At 38.4% G+C, this 5,633-nt stretch overlaps 1 pseudogene; it reads right to left on the bottom strand.

Moving 5' to 3' along the window:
* Window positions 1–3,803: 3,803 nt before the first annotated feature.
* Window positions 3,804–4,773, bottom strand: LOC127200260 (heterogeneous nuclear ribonucleoprotein A1-like 3; annotated as a pseudogene).
* Between the last annotated feature and the right edge of the window lie 860 nt (window positions 4,774–5,633).

Below are 5,633 nucleotides of genomic sequence, written 5' to 3'. Positions count from 1 at the left end.
TCCTACTTATATGTAATAACTTCGTTATTTACTTTTGCTTAATTTTGAAAACAAATATAGGAGGCCAAATAAAGCCCACCCTGGCAATCAATCATGACCATAAGCACAATCATGGATATTTTAAAGAATACAATCATTCATGAAGCAACTGACAATCTGCATATCCCCATTATGTTTAACAGACCATAATAAAATGACTGTTGAACTGAAGCTCCTTCAACATCAAGATCTCTGTATACAGAGACTGGGAACTTTTCTGACACCTACATGACATACCATTATATAATACAACAGTTCCCTGTATTATCCAGTTTATTAAAAATCAAAATAAGCACAATTCCCAGATTTATTCCCAAGTTGATGATAATAGACTAAAAGTTCTGCTGAAACAAAGGAATGAGAGATTGTAAGAACTTATTTGTAACCTCGGATGATGAAGTGGACTTCATAATTTGTCAATGTTAAGACTGCATGTTTATGGCTAACTTAGAAATGTTCAATGCCCATGGAGGTTGGAAGTAACCTTAGTACAGGTCACCTTGAAAGCATTGTATCCAGTGCATTAGTGCCTGGGTCATTAAACCAAGGCTGGCTCAGATTTACAGGTAATAAAACATAAGGCTGAGTTGCATGAACAAAAGTTCTTTTTTTTTTTTTCTGAAAAGAAATTAATGCAATTAGGAAGCATACTAAAGGAACAACTTATAGTAAAAAGAAACTAGATTTAGAGATAGTCAAAGCATTTTTAGTTTATTTATTTGTCAAAATCATATAGACATTATTACAAAATATTTGATAAAATTTAAAATGTCTCATAACCTTATATATTTAAACATTTTTAAAAAGCTATCTTTGGAATATCAAAATAAAGTACCATTTTAAGAGTAAAATCATAGAACATAACAATAATTTTTAGAAGGCAAAACCAAATTTTAACAGGGTCAACACTCCAGTGTATCTAAAATCAGCACTGGTGCATCATTTTTAATCACAGAGTTTGGTTGATACAAATGTATGGAAGTGCAGCTTTAATACTTCATTAAAAAGCATTGCTTTAAATATTATCATTATAAGTCTGTTTTTTTTTTTTTAACACAGCATAAGAACTACATAAAAAAATCTTATCCCAATTTAAAAGGACCTTTGGAGATGTATTTCCTTAGTTGCCTTATGCCATTTGTTGTTCAGAATGGCTCCAACCCTAAATTATGAGCTTAAGTTAACTTTTAGTACAGATGTTACAGAGTTTTAACCATACCCAATAACCAATATATACAAAACACAGTAAACCATGTCCCCTGGATGGGGAGACCTGGTGGCACTCAAAGCAAGGATAGTAGGCTATCAAGAAGAGACTTGATATCCTATGAGCATATACAGGGGGAGGAGGTCCCCCTCAGTCACAGTCATAGGGGAGGGGAGTAGGGGGAAAGCAGGAGGGAGGGAGGGAGGAATGGGAGGATACAAGGGATGGGATAACAATTGTGATATAATATGAATAAATTAGTAAAATATATTTTAAAAAACAAAAAACAAAACACAGTAAACTCACACATTTAAAAGCAGTCAGAAAGAAACATGTAGTGGCCATATACTTATATGTTTATAACAGACAAAAATTTTTATTTATTTCTAGCTATAGTTTCAAAGGGGGGAGGATCTTGCTTCCTGCTTGGTTAGCATATCACAGTTCTCATTAATTTTATCTCTCATAGCATAATTTTAAATGTATCTTACACTTAAAATTTAAATGCCAAGGGTAGAACTTGTAGAAGATAATAGAGAAACTGGGGTTCTCTGAGATTGGCATCCTGTACAGCATGTTTCTACACACAAGCCCTTGTTGCAAATGCTTTGCCAAGATGCAGGCCCCATAGTGAAGTTATTCAAAACCCCTCACCAAGAGTTCAAGGAGTGACTACAAGGCACCTTATCTGTGGCTTGTCTAGTCACCACTTACTACCCAGCCCAGGGAAGGACCTACCACACTAGCTCCCACTTCTCAGCCACTCATTCCTCCCCATTGTGGGTAATGATCCTGCACTCACTGTGCTGAGGTTTGTAGCTTGCCAGAGCTCAGAGCACATCATGTGGAGTTCAGGCAGCCCTGGGCTGCTGCCAGTTTGATGTAGGCAGGAGACTCCCAGCTGCAAGTGCCAGGCTCCAAGGGCAGAGCCAGTTTATCAGTTTTTGCTGCCTCAATTCAGCTATACGCCCTTTTTTTTTTCTGAAAATCTTTGAAATGAGTTAGAACTAACATCCAGGAGATGACGTTTGGCCTTTTTCTAAGAATATAAAACAAACAAACAAAAAAAAACCAACATTTAAACAATTAAACAAAATTACAGACATAGAAACAAAATTTGATATGATGACCATAAAAGAGACAAAAAGTCATACAGGAAAGACAAAGTGACAGTCTTGAGACTTCAGTAATACGTGATTGAACAGATTGCAAGTGCTCCCCAAAGGGAACCAGAGAGGGGTGAGGAATCTCCAGACCTCCGCTGACCTTAGGAGAGTGGCTATGTCCAGATTTCCTCTTTTATTGGTACCACAGAACAGATTCAGACTTACAGAGGTCCCCAAACAGATGTGATTATTTGGATTTCTGACCAGTGCACCAAATGTTCAGATTAGGATGGAAGCCAAGAAAACTCACTCCAGACACAGAAGCTTATAAATGAAAACTTTATTTTCTGAGCTCAGGTAGGTGGCCAATTTGGGTTCTGAACCTAGTCCTTGAGGTGAAACTGTATTGAATATATATATATATATATATATATATATATATATATATATATGAAATAATTTATTTTATATATACATAATGACCCATTTTGAAGGATTAACACCTAATTTCATATTTTGAAAAAATAATAATAAGGTTCACTATCAGTATTTTAATAAGAATTAACTGATATTGTCAATCCTACCAAAACTTATTCTGGGAAAAATTTTAAATCTTATTTAATATTTTTAAACATATTTTTATTTTTACATATACATTTATATTATTACACATCCATACAACAAACTAACTATAGCAAGAAGAACCATGACACAATCACTTGAAAATTTTTTTATTATTTTAAAGAATCACTGACAATGAAACATGTTAACTCCTGGCAACACCCTGCATACCTCAAAGAGATTGCTGAGCATCAAAGAACCTCCTTATGGAAATGGATTCAAATGTGGCAAACAAACCACTGGATAAAATCTCCTCATTTCTACCAGAGACAAAATTCTGCCTATAAAATGGTAAGCTTGGATGCAGGGAGAGTTGACATGCAAACTGCCAAGACAGGGTAAGCAAGTCCTCAACAGTTCCTGCCTCACAAATATGTCTGTCAGATTGGACCGTAAGCCTGAAGAAGATTCTCCAACATAACAGAGAGTTTTGGGTGACTAGTCACGTAGAAAACTGTCTCTTATTATTTGTAGTGCATTTTTAAAGGAGAAAACTGCAATTAGCTCATACAGAGGGTCAGATGGTGGAACAGGGTGATCAGCTCTGTTATTTTGCTAACAAGAAGTTATAGCTAACCTTGGAAGTGTTCCTGGGCATTGGTAAGCAGCTGGGCGTGTGGTTGTGGAATTTTTGCTAACTAATAAGGCCATAGGGTATGTTGCCCATACACATGAGTATTGTCTAAAAATATGTTTTCTTTGTAGCAGCTAGGCTCTGCCACCACTGTGCTTGCCTGAGTTCACAAACCTGTTGTAACCTGTAGCTTCCCTGTCACTTCTCTGGCTCTCCTCTCTCCTAAGCTGTGTTTCCTGGCTGTCATGTATGTAGTTTAGAACCTCCTGCCACTGCCATAGCTACTGCTGCTGCTGGAACCTCCATAGCCACCTTGGTTCCTTGGTTTAGGTAAGTACTGGCCTCCACCACCGTAAGGGCCAGAGCTCCTGCCTCCAAAGTTTCCTCCCTTCATTGGTCCAAAATTTGAAGACTGATTGTTGTAATTGCCAAAGTCATTGTAACTTCCACCACCTCCAAAATTGCTTCCGTCATTACCAAATACATTATAGCCATCCCTGCTGCCACCATATCCACCACCACCACAGCTGCCACCAAAGCCACCACGAACACTGAAGTTTCCTCCTCCCCCAAAATTTCCATTGCCACCAAAACCACCTCTTCCACCACCACCAGAGTTTCTGGAGCCACTCCGACCTCTCTGGCTGGACGAGGCACTAGCCATCTCTTGCTTTGACAGAGATTTTCTTACTGCACAGTTGTGGCCATTCACGGTATGATATTTTTGAACAACAATCTTATCCACAGAGTCATGGTCATCAAAGGTGCCAAAAGCAAAACCCCTTTTCTTGCCACTGCCTCTGTCAGTCATGATTTCAATCACTTCAACTTTCCCATACTGCTCAAAGTAGTCTCGTAGGTGATGTTCTTCAGTGTCTTCTTTAATACCACCAAAAAAGATCTTCTTCACAGTTAAGTGGGCACCTGGTCTCTGAGAATCTTCTCTTGACACAGCTCTCTTGGGTTCCACAACTCTTCCATCCACCTTGTGTGGTCTTGCATTCATAGCGGCATCCACTTCCTCCACCGTGGCATAGGTGACAAACCCAAAGCCCCTGGATCTCTTGGTGTTTGGATCCCTCATTACCACACAATCGGTGAATGTCTCCCATTGCTCAAAATGGCTCCTCAGGTTCTTTCGGCTCCTCGGTTGTTTCGAAGCTCGGCCCTCCGATGAAGAGCTTCCGCAGCTGTTCTAGCTACTTGGGAGACTCTGACTTAGACATAATGGCAGAGCGATGGGGAGCCTTCAGCGATGTTCCTTAGATGTGTCAGCCACCAGAAAAGGATGTTGACTTATTTAATACACATAGTAAAAGCAAGAGATAAATTCTTACTTAAATGATCATGGTTTTGTGCATTTTTTTGGTAACCAAAGTTCACTTAGCTTATCTTGAATAATTTGTGTTAGGTGCTCATTGTTGACATTTTTTATTATGTTATATCGGAAATCCCATATCACAGAGTCTGCAAAGTGTTCTGTAAAATTTTTTGTACATGTATGCATGTGTATCTTTTAATTCATTCTTTGAAAATTTCTTCCAATGTTTTTGATTGCATTTCCCTTTTTCTCCTAACTATGTATTACTTTTCTTTAAATAACACACTCAGTACAGTTTATGTTGAGCAAATACTCAAGGTTATGGAGACATCTACTGGATTTTGATCACCTACCAGTGGCCACAGCCTTAAATAAAATGGACTTTCCCTTCTCAATATGAAATGATATTTTTAAATACTACAGAATTTTGGCTAAAAATTATGTGCAATATATAATTAACAGTAAAAGCCACAATTCAGTTCAATAATTTAATACTTTATTTAAAAACAGAAACTCAGGAGATCCAAGATGGCAGTTCCCAATACACACTGTTTCTGAGTGTAACAGGACCACTGTGACCACAGAAAGAGTGAGAGGTCACACTGAAGACTCCAAAAATGCCAGCTTCTGTGTTTCCCAGGTGAGAGCAGAGCCCACTCATGCTAAAAATGAGGGGTTCCAGCCTCTGGCCACCAGGCTATTCCCATGGTCCCAGGGAAAGCTCCTGGGTCCAAAGGGCACCTGATTCCAGCCTCTGGCCGCCAA

This window comes from Acomys russatus, chromosome 2 (assembly GCF_903995435.1).
Source record: "Acomys russatus chromosome 2, mAcoRus1.1, whole genome shotgun sequence".
In the NCBI taxonomy this organism is placed as follows: Eukaryota; Metazoa; Chordata; class Mammalia; order Rodentia; family Muridae; genus Acomys; species Acomys russatus.
Note: the sequence above shows the minus strand (reverse complement) of the source record. Positions and strands in the feature narration are given on the sequence as shown.